Here is a 20912-nt window from a genome sequence, read left to right as displayed (position 1 = left end):
GCCATTCGTCCAGAAGTCCAAGCCATCAAACAAGAACAACGAACGTGCAATCCACGCACACTCTGAAAACTATTATTTTAAGTTATTTTATTTATTACACAATGATACAATTTTTTTTAAGAACATCTTCTTGGTTCTGTCAGTAAAGTCACGTAGAATGGAAATAATAAAATAATAAAAAACATAATAAAATATTATTATTTTAGTATTTCCATTATACGTGACTTTACCGAAAGAACCAAGAAGATGAATCCCTGCAGTCACGAAAGCTTTAAATCGAAAATTAAAGAACATGTTAAAAATATTGAGCAAAGTTGTGATCAGAGTAAAACCACTTAACCACGAGAGAAAAATTAGAAATTGAACCACCACACAACCACTGCGCTTCACAACACATCAACAAGTAGTCCGATAGGACTACAAAGCACCAACTTAACGTGACGAATTCTAGAATAAACTTTAACACGCAATTAGCGGTGAGAAGATGACATGGCACCTTCTACCATAAACACCAAACATTTACCAGTCCCGATGATACAACCACCAGACGAAGCAACGCATCTATAGAAGTATAACATTGTTGTCATCCTGAAATAAGTGAACACTTCTGGAACTTAAAAGGAATACGTTCATCTGAACACATTATAGAGCATTCACAACATCACTCTAGCTAGGTGTACTGGAAATCACTGAAAAAATATATCTAAGAGACACGAATATTCACAGGGCAACAGTTAACAGATGTACTCAATACGTTTGAGTCTTCAGCCACTCCGCTACATCCAGCCATCTCTCCGGATCCAACTTCATGGGGTCGAAAGAGGAATTGTCGTCAGGACTCATTACATCCGCTACATTCAGCAATCTCTCAGGATCGACCTGCATAGGTTCGAAAGATGCATTTATTTCAGGACTCATTTCAGCACTTTGATGCTTGTTTCGGGGTGATGACCGTGAACATGTCCTCTCCCTCGTAGAGCAATTTAATGGCTTTTCACCCGAGTGTGTTTTCTGGTGCCTGTGAAGATGTGATTTCTCCGCAAATGCCTTCCCACAAACAGAGCACCTGAATGGCTTCTCGCCCGTGTGTGTTTTCTGGTGTCTGTGAAGATATGATTTAAGTAAAAATGCCTTCCCGCACAAAGAGCACCTGAATGGCTTCTCGCCTGTGTGTGTCTTCTGGTGAGTGTTAAGAAGTGATTTCTGTGAAAATGCCTTCCCACACACAGAGCAATTGAATGGCTTCTCGCCCGTGTGTGTTTTCTGGTGCCTGTGAAGATGTGATGAATCTGCAAATGCCTTCCCACACACAGAGCATTTGAATGGCTTCTCGCCCGTGTGTGCGTGGCGCTGTGGAGAGAGTATCTGCTCCATGTGATTCTTCAGATCAGAGTAACAGTCGCGGGTGTTGTTGAGAGTTAAAAGCACCCTCTAAGCTGCGTGGATGTCTGTCTCAAATCGCCAAGAATCAAATTCTCACTAACGTCTAACCGAGACAATAACGCCTCGTAATTCGAACTACACACGCTATTACCAGTTTATCCACTAACAAAGACACTTACTTGTTGATGCACGGCGTGTCGATGTCCCTGTAACCCGTCTGAAGAGATCGCCACGACCTCTCCGAGTCGCCAGGCAATGGTGCTCGCCAGGCTGGGTCTCGCAGGAGAAGGGTAATCTGCAGAGAGAGGAGTTGCGCGTCTATCCTCAGTGAAATCCCTCTCGAAATGGTCTTGAGGTCTGATTTTAAGCCCCTTATTACTCCCCTCTAGCATACAAATCCTTTGTTCACGACTTGGCCATTGCATTAAATAGTTAATTTCTACATTTACAATCCGCATATAAATCTACATAGCTTAACTAATTAAACTTTAATATGTATGTACATCCCACTGTTTGAATAATTACATACATCCACATGCATAATTCCGTGTTTATTGTTTATTTATTCACCCGCAATGTCATAAACTTTACATTTTATTGTTATGTTTTTAAATTTACAATCTGCATTTCTAGCTTAAGGGTACGGGTAAGGAATCAAAACCCGTTTTCGACCTCTGAGTGGAACGCACTACTTATTATATTATAGCTTCGTGTGCAAAGAATTGAGGGGCAACGTGGTGATGAATACGGCACCACAACAGGGAACTACAGGGATGAGACTCCCCGCTCGTGGTGCTAAATTAATGAAAACAGCGCCACTGAGCGGACAGAGCCCCGCCCCTACAGCTCGTGCGTGTGACGTCATGAGTGTGACGTCATGAGTGTGACGTCACGAGTGTGATCAGCGGACAGCCACGATGCTGCCAGGTGAGGGTAAACTTGTGTGCTGGAGATGCTTCACCTGAAACTCGCCTCCACGCGTGTTCGCTATGAACATTGTAGCAATAAGGGACGATTAGTCATCTTTAACATGTCAGGTCTTTATTGTTCTGCAAGTAAATTAACCTTCTTGGTTCATTCGGTAAAGTCACGAAGAAGGGAAATAATAAAATAATTGAAATAAAACATTATACAATTATTTTATTATGTTTTATTTTCTTCTTCATCTTCTTGGCTCTTTCGGTAAAGTCACGTAGAAGGGAAATAATAAAATAATAAAACATAACAAAATTATTTTATGAAGTAATTTGATTCAGTAAAAATTTAATATTTTATTATTTAATTAAAATAAAACATAATAAAGTTATTTTATTAAAAAAAATATTGCTTTATTTGTATTATTTTATTATTTCCCTTCTTCAATAAGGGACGATTAGTCATCTTTAACATGTCAGGTCTTTATTGTTCTGCAAGAAAATTAAAGTTAAAACGCGTAGAAACACATGCACACTCGTGTCTGAATGCACACCGCTGTATAGACAGTCGTGTTTATAAGCACACTTGTGTGTGTATGTCTACTCGTCCGTGTTTTATTAAGGAAGGATATGGTTGAAATAACGTACGAGCAGTCATCTTCAAAAAACAATTCAGGTCTTTATTAATCTGCAAGAAAATTCACGTTAATACTCGTATCGAAATCTTTATTAATACGCATGCTCAAACAGGAAGGAACTAGGCAAATTATTTCCCAATAGGAATTTAACAGTTAAAACATATTCTTAAAATCTAACACGTAAACGTCGATTTCCCCATTGACGTCCTTTTCGACTGAAGCCATTCGTCCAGAAGTCCAAGCCATCAAACACTAGAACAACGAACGTGCAATCCACGCACACTCTGAAACTAATTATTTTAAGTTATTTTACTTATTAAACATTGATAAAAAATATATATGTTGAGCAAAGTTGTGATCACATTATTTCTCCAACTTTAGCTCAACAAAACCACTAGAATAAACTTTAAGTCTAGAATAAACTTGAATACGCAATTAGCTGTGAGAAGATGACATGGCACCTTCTACCATAAACACCACACATTTACCAGTCCCGATGATACAACCACCAGACGAAGCAACGCATCTATAGAAGTATAACATTGTTGTCATCCTGAAATAAGTGAACACTTCTGGAAATTAAAAGGAATACGTTCATCTGAACACAGTATAGACCATTCACAACATCACTCTAGCTCGGAGTACTGGAAATCACTGAAAAAATATATCTAAGAGACACGAATATACACAGGGCAACAGTTAACAGATGTACTCAATACGTCTTCAGCCACTCCACTACATCCAGCCATCTCTCCGGATCCAACTTCATGGGGTCGAAAGAGGAATTGTCGTCAGCGCTGATTACATCCACTACATCTCGCCATCTTTCAGGATCCACCTGCATAGGTTCGAAAGATGCATTTTTTCAGGACTCATTGCAGCACTTTGAATTCTACATTTTGATTTCACTTCCCTATCATTGCGGATCTTCTGGTGCTTGTTTCGGGGTGATGGCCGTGAACATGTCCTCTCCCTCGTAGAGCAATGAAATGGCTTCTAGCCCGAGTGTGTTTTCTGGTGTCTGTTAAGATGTGATTTATGTGAAAATGCCTTCCCACACGCAGAGCATTTGAATGGCTTCTCGCCCGTGTGTCTTCTGGTGATCGTTAAGATTCGATTTCCGTGAAAATGCCTTCCCACAAACAGAGCAATTGAACGGCTTCTCGCCCGCGTGTATTTTATGGTGTCTGTTAAGATGGGATTTCCGTGAAAATGCCTTCCCACACACAGAGCAACTGAACGGCTTCTCGCCCGCGTGTGTTTTATGGTGTCTGTTAAGATGGGATTTCCGTGAAAATGCCTTCCCACACACAGAGCAATTGAACGGCTTCTCGCCCGTGTGTGCGTGGCGATGTGGATAGTTTATCTGCTCCATGTGACTGATTCTTCAGAGCAGAGTAACAGTCGCGGGTGTTGTTGAGAGTTAAAGGCACCCTCTAAGCTGCGTGGATGTCTGTCTCAAATCGCCAAAAAGCAAACTCTCACTAACGTCTAACCGACACACAGTAACGTCTCGTAAGTCGGGCTACACGCGACTACCAGTTGTATCCACTAACGAAGACACTTACTTGTTGATGCACGGCGTGTCGATGTCCCTGTAACCCGTCTGAAGAGATCGCCACGAACTCTCCCAGTCGCCAGGCAATCGAGCTCGCCAGGCTGGGTCTCGCAGGAGAAGGGTAATCTGCAGAGCGAAGAGTTGCGCGTCTATCCTCAGTGAAATCCCTCTCGAAATGGTCTTGAGGTCTGATTTTAAGCCCCTTATAACTCCCCTCTAGCATTCAATTCCTTTGTTCTCGTCTTGGATTATCATCGACTTTGCATTCAATTGTTAATTTCTACATTAACAATCCACATATGTAGCAACATAGCTTAGCTAATCCGGCCATTGCAATTTAACCTTAATACATATGCATATCTCACTGCATAATTGTATGCTTCCGTTTAAATAAAGATATACATATCCATGCATAATTTCGTGCTTCGTGATAATTTGCCAATATTCACCCGACAATGTCCTTTAAACTGAAGCAAGTTTAGAGGATTTAACATCGACATACAGTCTGAAGTATCAAAATGCTGATGTCCAGTTCGATTTCGACTAAGAGGTACAAATATATACTGTACTGACTTTGTTTTATAAAAAATATATTTAAGTATTTGTGTTGATATGAGCGCGTCAGTAAATCAAGGTGATTTGTTTAATTTAATTCACGACAATTATTACGATTGCTGTCATACACTTTTATTGATAATCGAAATTGTATCGCTTGTAAGCGTGTGTGAGCAATGTCTTTCTCCAACTTTAGCTCAACAAGACCACTTAACAACGAGAGTAAAATCAGGAATTGAAACACCTCACAACCAATGCGCATCACACTACATCAACAAGTAATCCGATAGGACTACGAAGCACCACCTTAACGTGACAAAGTTTGGAATCAACAAGACAGCACGCTCACATCATTTGCTGTGCAATAATTACAACACATGCCACCTTCTAGCATAAGCACCAGCCATTACAGCAGGGAACTGTAGCCATGTGTATGGACATGGGTGTGTACTTCTCTGTGGGTATATTCGTGTGTATGTGCACTCGTGTGTGTATTTACACTCGTTCATGGACACGTGTGGGTCTGTACACGTGTGTGTATGTATGTACAATCGTGTGTGCTCGCATATTTGTGTGTGTTGAAACGCAATCCCTGAGCATGCACACTGCTGTATACGTGCACATGTGTTTATGTATATTGCTGTGTGCAATTACACTGTGCATGTATCTACACCCCGATGCATTTACACTCATTTGTGCATCTATACATATGTGTCGTATGTATAAATGCACAAATGGGTGTACGCACTCGTGTATGCATGTGCACCCGTGTGTGTATGTACAAAGCGGTGTGTATGCACATTCGTGCATTTTCCTACAGCACTGTGTATGTCCACTCGTGTGTGGGTGTGTGTACAACGGAGTGTATATGTGGGGAGCGGTGGTGTAGCGGTTAGCGCGCTGCGCTATGAACCCGGCTACACGGGTTCGATTCCCGCTCACGGCCAACACCAGTGACGATTATCTGAACCGGTCCCGGGCCTCCCCTAGGTCGACTCAGCCTCAAATGAGTACCTGGTGCGGTGTGTAAACATTGCCACGAGGGAGACAAAGGCGGTCGGGCGTGGTGCTGGCCACCCACCCCCTCGTGTACCGTTGCGGCCTTCATAGGTGCTCGCTAACAGCACTTGCCCCTACAGTCTGTTAAGGCTATAAGGGGGATCTTTATCTTTGTGTGTACAAAGCGGGGTGGATGCACATTCGTGCATTTTTCTCCACCGCGGTGTATGTAAACTCGTGTGTGGGTGTGTGTACAAGGGAGTGTATATGTGTACTCGTGTAAGTTTGTATAGTGGAACACACAACTTATTTTCATATCGTTTCGTACAAATCATTGAGGGGCAACGTGGTGATGAATGCGGCACCACAACAGGGAACTACAGGGATGAGACTCCCCGCTCGTGGTGCTAAATTAATGAAAACAGCGCCACTGAGCGGACAGAGCCCCGCCCCTACAGCTCGTGCGTGTGACGTCATGAGTGTGACGTCATGAGTGTGATCAGCGGACAGCCACGATGCTGCCAGGTGAGGGTCAACTTGTGTGCTGGAGATGCTTCACCTGAAACTCGCCTCCACGCGTGTTCGCTATGAACATTGTAGCAATAAGGGACGATTAGTCATCTTTAACATGTCAGGTCTTTATTGTTCTGCAAGAAAATTCACGTTAATACTCGTATCGAAATCTTTATTCATACGCATGCTCAAACAGGAAGGAACTAGGCAAATTATTTCCCAATAGGAATTCAACAGTTAAAACATATTCTTAAAATCTAACACGTAAACGTCGATTTCCCCATCGACGTCCTTTTGACTGAAGCCATTCGTCCAGAAGTCCAAGCCATCAAACACAAGAACAACGAACGTGCAATCCACGCACACTCTGAAACCTATTACTTTAAGTTATTTTGTTTATTACACAATGATAAAATATTTTTTAAGAACATCTTCTTGGTTCTTTCGGTAAAGTCACGTAGAATGGAAATAATAAAATAATAAAAATAAAACATCATAAAATATGATTATTTTATTATTTCCATTCTACGTCACTTTACCTGAAAGAACCAAGAGGTGTTACCAGCCCCTCGCACCCGTCCAAAGACCTCGTGGGACGCTGTGGTGGCTACGAGCCTTACCTCCGGGACATTGCTCACATCCACCACAGCGTTACCGTCCAACACCGTCAATGAACGAAGAGGGTTGTTTTTGCAAAACTTTACTCGTGGCAGGAGATTGACAAACAACAGAGAGTGCCTCCTTCTGATAAACAAAAAAACGAATGAAGGGGGCGTGGGAGCGTGGCGTAAGGTGTGGAAAGCTGTAAGTCACAGGTATCAATCGAATTGGGTCAATGACACCAGCACACAAATGGTGGGGTCGTTTGGAATGGTGTTGCATTGATGAAAGATGAAGTTTTCCGACGTTGAATTTCATGAACTTTACATTCAATTGTTATTTTTGGAATTTCCAATCTGCATATCTAGCAATTAGCTTCGTTAATCTGGCTATTGAGCTTAAGTCTGAATGCATATGTGCATCTCACCACATAATTCGCGTTCATTTGCTCATATTCACTCTGCAATGTGTGTACACGTGTATATTTACACTTGTTTTTGTGGATATGTACATGCGTGTATGTGTGTATAGGTATGTACACTAATTTGTTCGCACATTTATTTGTGATGTCAAACGCAATCCCTGTGTACGTACACTGCTGTGTATGTATACTCGTGTGTGTATGCGCACTCGTGTATGCATGTGCATCCGTGTGTGTATGTACAAAGCTGTGTGTATGCACATTCGTGTATGTATCTACAGCTCTGTGTATGATAATTGGTTCTTTACCCTTCTATCTGGCAACAAAACTGACACCTTTTTGCAAGGAGTCATGTTTGCATAGACCGCAATACCTGCAGTCATAATACAAACAAAAGAACATAACTCTGATAATGTGCACTGTCCTTGAAGTTGATTGGTCCACACCCGAGACAGCTTTCCTTCGAGCCTAGTCTCATATGGGTTGGACCAGATGACGCCAAAAGGCGCACAACTCAAGGACAATGCACCATCAGAGTATGAGAGCTCGGGGCAAGCATCTACACTATGGGGACCTCATTTGCCAGTAAAAATATGATAATTGGTTCTTTACCCTTCTATCTGGCAACAAAACTGACACCTTTTTGCAAGGAGTCATGTTTGCATAGACCGCAATACCTGCAGTCATAATACAAACAAAAGAACATAACTCTGATAATGTGCACTGTCCTTGAAGTTGATTGGTCCACACCCGAGACAGCTTTCCTTCGAGCCTAGTCTCATATGGGTTGGACCAGATGACGCCAAAAGGCGCACAACTCAAGGACAATGCACCATCAGAGTATGAGAGCTCGGGGCAAGCATCTACACTATGGGGACCTCATTTGCCAGTAAAAATATGATAATTGGTTCTTTACCCTTCTATCTGGCAACAAAACTGACACCTTTTTGCAAGGAGTCATGTTTGCATAGACCGCAATACCTGCAGTCATAATACAAACAAAAGAACATAACTCTGATAATGTGCACTGTCCTTGAAGTTGATTGGTCCACACCCGAGACAGCTTTCCTTCGAGCCTAGTCTCATATGGGTTGGACCAGATGACGCCAAAAGGCGCACAACTCAAGGACAATGCACCATCAGAGTATGAGAGCTCGGGGCAAGCATCTACACTATGGGGACCTCACGTGTATGTCCACTCGTGTGTGGGTGCGTGTACAAGGGAGTGTATGTGTGTACTCGTGTGTTATTGTTATAATATTGTGTCGTACCAAGAATTGAGGGGCAACGTGGTAATGAATGCGGTACCACAACAGGGAACTGTAGCCATGTGTATGTACATGGGTGTGTACTGCTGTGCGTGTACATTCGTGTGTGTATTTACACTCGTTCATGGACACGTGTGGGTCTGTACACGTGTGTGTATGTATGTACAATCGTGCGTGCTCGCACATTTGTGTGTGTATTGCCCCTACAGTCTGTTAAGGCTATACGGGGGATCTTTATCTTTGTGTGTACAAAGCGGGGTGGATGCACATTCGTGCATTTTTCTACACCGCTGTGTATGTCCACTTATGTGTACAAGGGAGTGTATATGTGTACCCGTGTAAGTATGTGTAGTGGAACACACAACTTATTTTCATATCGTGTCGTACAAATAATTGAGGGGCAACGTGGTGTTGAATGCGGCACCACAACAGGGAACTACAGGGATGAGACTCCCCGCTCGTGGTGCTAAATTAATGAAAACAGCGCCACTGAGCGGACAGAGCCCCGCCCCTACAGCTCGTGCGTGTGACGTCATGAGTGTGACGTCATGAGTGTGATCAGCTGACAGCCACGATGCTGCCAGGTGAGGGTCAACTTGTGTGCTGGAGATGCTTCACCTGAAACTCGCCTCCACACGTGTTCGCTATGAACATTGTAGCAATAAGGGACGATTAGTCATCTTAAACATGTCAGGTCTTTATTGTTCTGCAAGAAAATTAAAGTTAAAACTCGTAGAAACACATGCACACTCGTGTGTGATTGCACACCGCTGTATAGACAGTCGTGTTTATAAGCACACTTGTGTGTGTATGTCTACTCGTCCGTGTTTTTTCAAGGAAGGATATGGTTGAAATAACGTACGATCAGTCATCTTTAAAAACAATATAGGTCTTTATTAATCTGCAAGAAAATTCACGTTAATACTCGTATTGAAATCTTTATTAAAACGCATGCTCAAACAGGAAGGAACTAGACAAATTATTTCCCAATTTCAACAGTTAAAACATATTCTTAAAATTCAACACGTGAACGTCGATTTCCCCATTGACGTCCTTTTCGACTGAAGCCATTCGTCCAGAAGTCCAAGCCATCAAACACTAGAACAACGAACGTGCAATCCACGCACACTCTGAAACCTATACTTTAAGTTATTTATTTATTACACAATGATAAAAAAATTAAGAACATGTTTAAAATATTGAGCAAAGTTGTGATCACAGTATTTCTCCAACTTTAAATCAACAAAACCACTTAACCACGAGAGTAAAATTAGAAATTGAACCACCACACAACCACTGCGCATCACACCACATCAACAAGTAGTCCGATAGGACTACAAAGCACCACCTTAACGTGACGAAGTCTAGAATAAACTTTAACACGCAATTAGCTGTGAGAGGATGACATGGCACCTTCTACCATAAACACCAAACATTTACCAGTCCCGATGATACAACCATCAGACGAAGCAACGCATCTATAGAAGTATAACATTGTTGTCATCCTGAAATAAGTGAACACTTCTGGAAATTAAAAGGAATACGTTCATCTGAACACAGTATAGACCATTCACAACATCACTCTAGCTCGGAGTACTGGAAATCACTGAAAAAATATATCTAAGAGACACGAATATACACAGGGCAACAGTTAACAGATGTACTCAATACGTCTTCAGCCACTCCACTACATCCAGCCATCTCTCCGGATCCAACTTCATGGGGTCGAAAGAGGAATTGTCGTCAGCGCTGATTACATCCACTACATCTCGCCATCTTTCAGGATCCACCTGCATAGGTTCGAAAGATGCATTTTTTCAGGACTCATTGCAGCACTTTGAATTCTACATTTTGATTTCACTTCCCTATCATTGCGGATCTTCTGGTGCTTGTTTCGGGGTGATGGCCGTGAACATGTCCTCTCCCTCGTAGAGCAATGAAATGGCTTCTAGCCCGAGTGTGTTTTCTTGTGACTGAAGATTTTATTTCCGTGAAAATGCCTTCCCGCACACAGCGCAATTGAATGGCTTCTCGTTCGTGTGTGTTTTCTGGTGTCTCTTTAGATGTGATTTCTCCGCAAATGCCTTCCCACAAACAGAGCAACTGAATGGCTTCTCACCCGAGTGTGTTTTCTGGTGTCTGTTAAGATGTGATTTATGTGAAAATGCCTTCCCACACGCAGAGCATTTGAATGGCTTCTCGCCCGTGTGTGTCTTCTGGTGATCGTTAAGATTCGATTTCCGTGAAAATGCCTTCCCACACACAGAGCAATTGAACGGCTTCTCGCCCGCGTGTATTTTATGGTGTCTGTTAAGATGGGATTTCCGTGAAAATGCCTTCCCACACACAGAGCAACTGAACGGCTTCTCGCCCGCGTGTGTTTTATGGTGTCTGTTAAGATGGGATTTCCGTGAAAATGCCTTCCCACACACAGAGCAATTGAACGGCTTCTCGCCCGTGTGTGCGTGGCGATGTGGATAGTTTATCTGCTCCATGTGACTGATTCTTCAGAGCAGAGTAACAGTCGCGGGTGTTGTTGAGAGTTAAAGGCACCCTCTAAGCTGCGTGGATGTCTGTCTCAAATCGCCAAAAAGCAAACTCTCACTACCGTCTAACCGACACACAGTAACGTCTCGTAAGTCGGGCTACACGCGACTACCAGTTGTATCCACTAACGAAGACACTTACTTGTTGATGCACGGCGTGTCGATGTCCCTGTAACCCGTCTGAAGAGATCGCCACGAACTCTCCCAGTCGCCAGGCAATCGAGCTCGCCAGGCTGGGTCTCGCAGGAGAAGGGTAATCTGCAGAGCGAAGAGTTGCGCGTCTATCCTCAGTGAAACCCCTCTCGAAATGGTCTTGAGGTCTGATTTTAAGCCCCTTATAACTCCCCTCTAGCATTCAATTCCTTTGTTCTCGTCTTGGATTATCATCGACTTTGCATTCAATTGTTAATTTCTACATTAACAATCCGCATATGTAGCAACATAGCTTAGCTAATCCGGCCATTGCAATTTAACCTTAATACATATGCATATCTCACTGCATAATTGTATGCTTCCGTTTAAATAAAGATATACATATCCATGCATAATTTCGTGCTTCGTGATAATTTGCCAATATTCACCCGACAATGTCCTTTAAACTGAAGCAAGTTTAGAGGATTTAACATCGACATACAGTCTGAAGTATCAAAATGCTGATGTCCAGTTCGATTTCGACTAAGAGGTACAAATATATACTGTACTGACTTTGTTTTATAAAAAATATATTTAAGTATTTGTGTTGATATGAGCGCGTCAGTAAATCAAGGTGATTTGTTTAATTTAATTCACGACAATTATTACGATTGCTGTCATACACTTTTATTGATAATCGAAATTGTATCGCTTGTAAGCGTGTGTGAGCAATGTCTTTCTCCAACTTTAGCTCAACAAGACCACTTAACAACGAGAGTAAAATCAGGAATTGAAACACCTCACAACCAATGCGCATCACACTACATCAACAAGTAATCCGATAGGACTACGAAGCACCACCTTAACGTGACAAAGTTTGGAATCAACAAGACAGCACGCTCACATCATTTGCTGTGCAATAATTACAACACATGCCACCTTCTAGCATAAGCACCAGCCATTACAGCAGGGAACTGTAGCCATGTGTATGGACATGGGTGTGTACTTCTCTGTGGGTATATTCGTGTGTATGTGCACTCGTGTGTGTATTTACACTCGTTCATGGACACGTGTGGGTCTGTACACGTGTGTGTATGTATGTACAATCGTGTGTGCTCGCATATTTGTGTGTGTTGAAACGCAATCCCTGAGCATGCACACTGCTGTATACGTGCACATGTGTTTATGTATATTGCTGTGTGCAATTACACTGTGCATGTATCTACACCCCGATGCATTTACACTCATTTGTGCATCTATACATATGTGTCGTATGTATAAATGCACAAATGGGTGTACGCACTCGTGTATGCATGTGCACCCGTGTGTGTATGTACAAAGCGGTGTGTATGCACATTCGTGCATTTTCCTACAGCACTGTGTATGTCCACTCGTGTGTGGGTGTGTGTACAACGGAGTGTATATGTGGGGAGCGGTGGTGTAGCGGTTAGCGCGCTGCGCTATGAACCCGGCTACACGGGTTCGATTCCCGCTCACGGCCAACACCAGTGACGATTATCTGAACCGGTCCCGGGCCTCCCCTAGGTCGACTCAGCCTCAAATGAGTACCTGGTGCGGTGTGTAAACATTGCCACGAGGGAGACAAAGGCGGTCGGGCGTGGTGCTGGCCACCCACCCCCTCGTGTACCGTTGCGGCCTTCATAGGTGCTCGCTAACAGCACTTGCCCCTACAGTCTGTTAAGGCTATACGGGGGATCTTTATCTTTGTGTGTACAAAGCGGGGTGGATGCACATTCGTGCATTTTTCTCCACCGCGGTGTATGTAAACTCGTGTGTGGGTGTGTGTACAAGGGAGTGTATATGTGTACTCGTGTAAGTTTGTATAGTGGAACACACAACTTATTTTCATATCGTTTCGTACAAATCATTGAGGGGCAACGTGGTGATGAATGCGGCACCACAACAGGGAACTACAGGGATGAGACTCCCCGCTCGTGGTGCTAAATTAATGAAAACAGCGCCACTGAGCGGACAGAGCCCCGCCCCTACAGCTCGTGCGTGTGACGTCATGAGTGTGACGTCATGAGTGTGATCAGCGGACAGCCACGATGCTGCCAGGTGAGGGTCAACTTGTGTGCTGGAGATGCTTCACCTGAAACTCGCCTCCACGCGTGTTCGCTATGAACATTGTAGCAATAAGGGACGATTAGTCATCTTAAACATGTCAGGTCTTTATTGTTCTGCAAGAAAATTAAAGTTAAAACTCGTAGAAACACATGCACACTCGTGTGTGATTGCACACCGCTGTATAGACAGTCGTGTTTATAAGCACACTTGTGTGTGTATGTCTACTCGTCCGTGTTTTTTCAAGGAAGGATATGGTTGAAATAACGTACGATCAGTCATCTTTAAAAACAATATAGGTCTTTATTAATCTGCAAGAAAATTCACGTTAATACTCGTATTGAAATCTTTATTAAAACGCATGCTCAAACAGGAAGGAACTAGACAAATTATTTCCCAATTTCAACAGTTAAAACATATTCTTAAAATTCAACACGTGAACGTCGATTTCCCCATTGACGTCCTTTTCGACTGAAGCCATTCGTCCAGAAGTCCAAGCCATCAAACACTAGAACAACGAACGTGCAATCCACGCACACTCTGAAACCTATACTTTAAGTTATTTATTTATTACACAATGATAAAAAAATTAAAGAACATGTTTAAAATATTGAGCAAAGTTGTGATCACAGTATTTCTCCAACTTTAAATCAACAAAACCACTTAACCACGAGAGTAAAATTAGAAATTGAACCACCACACAACCACTGCGCATCACACCACATCAACAAGTAGTCCGATAGGACTACAAAGCACCACCTTAACGTGACGAAGTCTAGAATAAACTTTAACACGCAATTAGCTGTGAGAGGATGACATGGCACCTTCTACCATAAACACCAAACATTTACCAGTCCCGATGATACAACCATCAGACGAAGCAACGCATCTATAGAAGTATAACATTGTTGTCATCCTGAAATAAGTGAACACTTCTGGAAATTAAAAGGAATACGTTCATCTGAACACAGTATAGACCATTCACAACATCACTCTAGCTCGGAGTACTGGAAATCACTGAAAAAATATATCTAAGAGACACGAATATACACAGGGCAACAGTTAACAGATGTACTCAATACGTCTTCAGCCACTCCACTACATCCAGCCATCTCTCCGGATCCAACTTCATGGGGTCGAAAGAGGAATTGTCGTCAGCGCTGATTACATCCACTACATCTCGCCATCTTTCAGGATCCACCTGCATAGGTTCGAAAGATGCATTTTTTCAGGACTCATTGCAGCACTTTGAATTCTACATTTTGATTTCACTTCCCTATCATTGCGGATCTTCTGGTGCTTGTTTCGGGGTGATGGCCGTGAACATGTCCTCTCCCTCGTAGAGCAATGAAATGGCTTCTAGCCCGAGTGTGTTTTCTTGTGACTGAAGATTTTATTTCCGTGAAAATGCCTTCCCGCACACAGCGCAATTGAATGGCTTCTCGTTCGTGTGTGTTTTCTGGTGTCTCATTAGATGTGATTTCTCCGCAAATGCCTTCCCACAAACAGAGCAACTGAATGGCTTCTCACCCGAGTGTGTTTTCTGGTGTCTGTTAAGATGTGATTTATGTGAAAATGCCTTCCCACACGCAGAGCATTTGAATGGCTTCTCGCCCGTGTGTGTCTTCTGGTGATCGTTAAGATTCGATTTCCGTGAAAATGCCTTCCCACACACAGAGCAATTGAACGGCTTCTCGCCCGCGTGTATTTTATGGTGTCTGTTAAGATGGGATTTCCGTGAAAATGCCTTCCCACACACAGAGCAACTGAACGGCTTCTCGCCCGCGTGTGTTTTATGGTGTCTGTTAAGATGGGATTTCCGTGAAAATGCCTTCCCACACACAGAGCAATTGAACGGCTTCTCGCCCGTGTGTGCGTGGCGATGTGGATAGTTTATCTGCTCCATGTGACTGATTCTTCAGAGCAGAGTAACAGTCGCGGGTGTTGTTGAGAGTTAAAGGCACCCTCTAAGCTGCGTGGATGTCTGTCTCAAATCGCCAAAAAGCAAACTCTCACTAACGTCTAACCGACACACAGTACCGTCTCGTAAGTCGGGCTACACGCGACTACCAGTTGTATCCACTAACGAAGACACTTACTTGTTGATGCACGGCGTGTCGATGTCCCTGTAACCCGTCTGAAGAGATCGCCACGAACTCTCCCAGTCGCCAGGCAATCGAGCTCGCCAGGCTGGGTCTCGCAGGAGAAGGGTAATCTGCAGAGCGAAGAGTTGCGCGTCTATCCTCAGTGAAACCCCTCTCGAAATGGTCTTGAGGTCTGATTTTAAGCCCCTTATAACTCCCCTCTAGCATTCAATTCCTTTGTTCTCGTCTTGGATTATCATCGACTTTGCATTCAATTGTTAATTTCTACATTAACAATCCGCATATGTAGCAACATAGCTTAGCTAATCCGGCCATTGCAATTTAACCTTAATACATATGCATATCTCACTGCATAATTGTATGCTTCCGTTTAAATAAAGATATACATATCCATGCATAATTTCGTGCTTCGTGATAATTTGCCAATATTCACCCGACAATGTCCTTTAAACTGAAGCAAGTTTAGAGGATTTAACATCGACATACAGTCTGAAGTATCAAAATGCTGATGTCCAGTTCGATTTCGACTAAGAGGTACAAATATATACTGTACTGACTTTGTTTTATAAAAAATATATTTAAGTATTTGTGTTGATATGAGCGCGTCAGTAAATCAAGGTGATTTGTTTAATTTAATTCACGACAATTATTACGATTGCTGTCATACACTTTTATTGATAATCGAAATTGTATCGCTTGTAAGCGTGTGTGAGCAATGTCTTTCTCCAACTTTAGCTCAACAAGACCACTTAACAACGAGAGTAAAATCAGGAATTGAAACACCTCACAACCAATGCGCATCACACTACATCAACAAGTAATCCGATAGGACTACGAAGCACCACCTTAACGTGACAAAGTTTGGAATCAACAAGACAGCACGCTCACATCATTTGCTGTGCAATAATTACAACACATGCCACCTTCTAGCATAAGCACCAGCCATTACAGCAGGGAACTGTAGCCATGTGTATGGACATGGGTGTGTACTTCTCTGTGGGTATATTCGTGTGTATGTGCACTCGTGTGTGTATTTACACTCGTTCATGGACACGTGTGGGTCTGTACACGTGTGTGTATGTATGTACAATCGTGTGTGCTCGCATATTTGTGTGTGTTGAAACGCAATCCCTGAGCATGCACACTGCTGTATACGTGCACATGTGTTTATGTATATTGCTGTGTGCAATTACACTGTGCATGTATCTACACCCCGATGCATTTACACTCATTTGTGCATCTATACATATGTGTCGTATGTATAAATGCACAAATGGGTGTACGCACTCGTGTATGCATGTGCACCCGTGTGTGTATGTACAAAGCGGTGTGTATGCACATTCGTGCATTTTCCTACAGCACTGTGTATGTCCACTCGTGTGTGGGTGTGTGTACAACGGAGTGTATATGTGGGGAGCGGTGGTGTAGCGGTTAGCGCGCTGCGCTATGAACCCGGCTACACGGGTTCGATTCCCGCTCACGGCCAACACCAGTGACGATTATCTGAACCGGTCCCGGGCCTCCCCTAGGTCGACTCAGCCTCAAATGAGTACCTGGTGCGGTGTGTAAACATTGCCACGAGGGAGACAAAGGCGGTCGGGCGTGGTGCTGGCCACCCACCCCCTCGTGTACCGTTGCGGCCTTCATAGGTGCTCGCTAACAGCACTTGCCCCTACAGTCTGTTAAGGCTATACGGGGGATCTTTATCTTTGTGTGTACAAAGCGGGGTGGATGCACATTCGTGCATTTTTCTCCACCGCGGTGTATGTAAACTCGTGTGTGGGTGTGTGTACAAGGGAGTGTATATGTGTACTCGTGTAAGTTTGTATAGTGGAACACACAACTTATTTTCATATCGTTTCGTACAAATCATTGAGGGGCAACGTGGTGATGAATGCGGCACCACAACAGGGAACTACAGGGATGAGACTCCCCGCTCGTGGTGCTAAATTAATGAAAACAGCGCCACTGAGCGGACAGAGCCCCGCCCCTACAGCTCGTGCGTGTGACGTCATGAGTGTGACGTCATGAGTGTGATCAGCGGACAGCCACGATGCTGCCAGGTGAGGGTCAACTTGTGTGCTGGAGATGCTTCACCTGAAACTCGCCTCCACGCGTGTTCGCTATGAACATTGTAGCAATAAGGGACGATTAGTCATCTTAAACATGTCAGGTCTTTATTGTTCTGCAAGAAAATTAAAGTTAAAACTCGTAGAAACACATGCACACTCGTGTGTGATTGCACACCGCTGTATAGACAGTCGTGTTTATAAGCACACTTGTGTGTGTATGTCTACTCGTCCGTGTTTTTTCAAGGAAGGATATGGTTGAAATAACGTACGATCAGTCATCTTTAAAAACAATATAGGTCTTTATTAATCTGCAAGAAAATTCACGTTAATACTCGTATTGAAATCTTTATTAAAACGCATGCTCAAACAGGAAGGAACTAGACAAATTATTTCCCAATTTCAACAGTTAAAACATATTCTTAAAATTCAACACGTGAACGTCGATTTCCCCATTGACGTCCTTTTCGACTGAAGCCATTCGTCCAGAAGTCCAAGCCATCAAACACTAGAACAACGAACGTGCAATCCACGCACACTCTGAAACCTATACTTTAAGTTATTTATTTATTACACAATGATAAAAAAATTAAAGAACATGTTTAAAATATTGAGCAAAGTTGTGATCACAGTATTTCTCCAACTTTAAATCAACAAAACCACTTAACCACGAGAGTAAAATTAGAAATTGAACCACCACACAACCACTGCGCATCACACCACATCAACAAGTAGTCCGATAGGACTACAAAGCACCACCTTAACGTGACGAAGTCTAGAATAAACTTTAACACGCAATTAGCTGTGAGAGGATGACATGGCACCTTCTACCATAAACACCAAACATTTACCAGTCCCGATGATACAACCATCAGACGAAGCAACGCATCTATAGAAGTATAACATTGTTGTCATCCTGAAATAAGTGAACACTTCTGGAAATTAAAAGGAATACGTTCATCTGAACACAGTATAGACCATTCACAACATCACTCTAGCTCGGAGTACTGGAAATCACTGAAAAAATATATCTAAGAGACACGAATATACACAGGGCAACAGTTAACAGATGTACTCAATACGTCTTCAGCCACTCCACTACATCCAGCCATCTCTCCGGATCCAACTTCATGGGGTCGAAAGAGGAATTGTCGTCAGCGCTGATTACATCCACTACATCTCGCCATCTTTCAGGATCCACCTGCATAGGTTCGAAAGATGCATTTTTTCAGGACTCATTGCAGCACTTTGAATTCTACATTTTGATTTCACTTCCCTATCATTGCGGATCTTCTGGTGCTTGTTTCGGGGTGATGGCCGTGAACATGTCCTCTCCCTCGTAGAGCAATGAAATGGCTTCTAGCCCGAGTGTGTTTTCTTGTGACTGAAGATTTTATTTCCGTGAAAATGCCTTCCCGCACACAGCGCAATTGAATGGCTTCTCGTTCGTGTGTGTTTTCTGGTGTCTCATTAGATGTGATTTCTCCGCAAATGCCTTCCCACAAACAGAGCAACTGAATGGCTTCTCACCCGAGTGTGTTTTCTGGTGTCTGTTAAGATGTGATTTATGTGAAAATGCCTTCCCACACGCAGAGCATTTGAATGGCTTCTCGCCCGTGTGTGTCTTCTGGTGATCGTTAAGATTCGATTTCCGTGAAAATGCCTTCCCACACACAGAGCAATTGAACGGCTTCTCGCCCGCGTGTATTTTATGGTGTCTGTTAAGATGGGATTTCCGTGAAAATGCCTTCCCACACACAGAGCAACTGAACGGCTTCTCGCCCGCGTGTGTTTTATGGTGTCTGTTAAGATGGGATTTCCGTGAAAATGCCTTCCCACACACAGAGCAATTGAACGGCTTCTCGCCCGTGTGTGCGTGGCGATGTGGATAGTTTATCTGCTCCATGTGACTGATTCTTCAGAGCAGAGTAACAGTCGCGGGTGTTGTTGAGAGTTAAAGGCACCCTCTAAGCTGCGTGGATGTCTGTCTCAAATCGCCAAAAAGCAAACTCTCACTAACGTCTAACCGACACACAGTACCGTCTCGTAAGTCGGGCTACACGCGACTACCAGTTGTATCCACTAACGAAGACACTTACTTGTTGATGCACGGCGTGTCGATGTCCCTGTAACCCGTCTGAAGAGATCGCCACGAACTCTCCCAGTCGCCAGGCAATCGAGCTCGCCAGGCTGGGTCTCGCAGGAGAAGGGTAATCTGCAGAGCGAAGAGTTGCGCGTCTATCCTCAGTGAAATCCCTCTCGAAATGGTCTTGAGGTCTGATTTTAAGCCCCTTATAACTCCCCTCTAGCATTCAATTCCTTTGTTCTCGTCTTGGATTATCATCGACTTTGCATTCAATTGTTAATTTCTACATTAACAATCCGCATATGTAGCAACATAGCTTAGCTAATCCGGCCATTGCAATTTAACCTTAATACATATGCATATCTCACTGCATAATTGTATGCTTCCGTTTAAATAAAGATATACATATCCATGCATAATTTCGTGCTTCGTGATAATTTGCCAATATTCACCCGACAATGTCCTTTAAACTGAAGCAAGTTTAGAGGATTTAACATCGACATACAGTCTGAAGTATCAAAATGCTGATGTCCAGTTCGATTTCGACTAAGAGGTACAAATATATACTGTACTGACTTTGTTTTATAAAAAATATATTTAAGTATTTGTGTTGATATGAGCGCGTCAGTAAATCAAGGTGATTTGTTTAATTTAATTCACGACAATTATTACGATTGCTGTCATACACTTTTATTGATAATCGAAATTGTATCGCTTGTAAGCGTGTGTGAGCAATGTCTTTCTCCAACTTTAGCTCAACAAGACCACTTAACAACGAGAGTAAAATCAGGAATTGAAACACCTCACAACCAATGCGCATCACACTACATCAACAAGTAATCCGATAGGACTACGAAGCACCACCTTAACGTGACAAAGTTTGGAATCAACAAGACAGCACGCTCACATCATTTGCTGTGCAATAATTACAACACATGCCACCTTCTAGCATAAGCACCAGCCATTACAGCAGGGAACTGTAGCCATGTGTATGGACATGGGTGTGTACTTCTCTGTGGGTATATTCGTGTGTATGTGCA

At 43.1% G+C, this 20912-nt stretch overlaps 1 pseudogene; it reads right to left on the bottom strand.

Moving 5' to 3' along the window:
- Positions 1 to 959: 959 nt before the first annotated feature.
- Positions 960 to 20912, bottom strand: part of LOC133362252 (zinc finger protein 208-like) — a 44602-nt pseudogene continuing 24649 nt past the window's right edge.

This window comes from Lethenteron reissneri, unplaced genomic scaffold (genome assembly GCF_015708825.2).
Source record: "Lethenteron reissneri isolate LAM-NWPU_2019-01 unplaced genomic scaffold, ASM1570882v1 scaffold_141, whole genome shotgun sequence".
Lineage (NCBI taxonomy): Eukaryota > Metazoa > Chordata > Hyperoartia > Petromyzontiformes > Petromyzontidae > Lethenteron > Lethenteron reissneri.
This window is presented reverse-complemented; position numbering and strand designations above follow the sequence as displayed.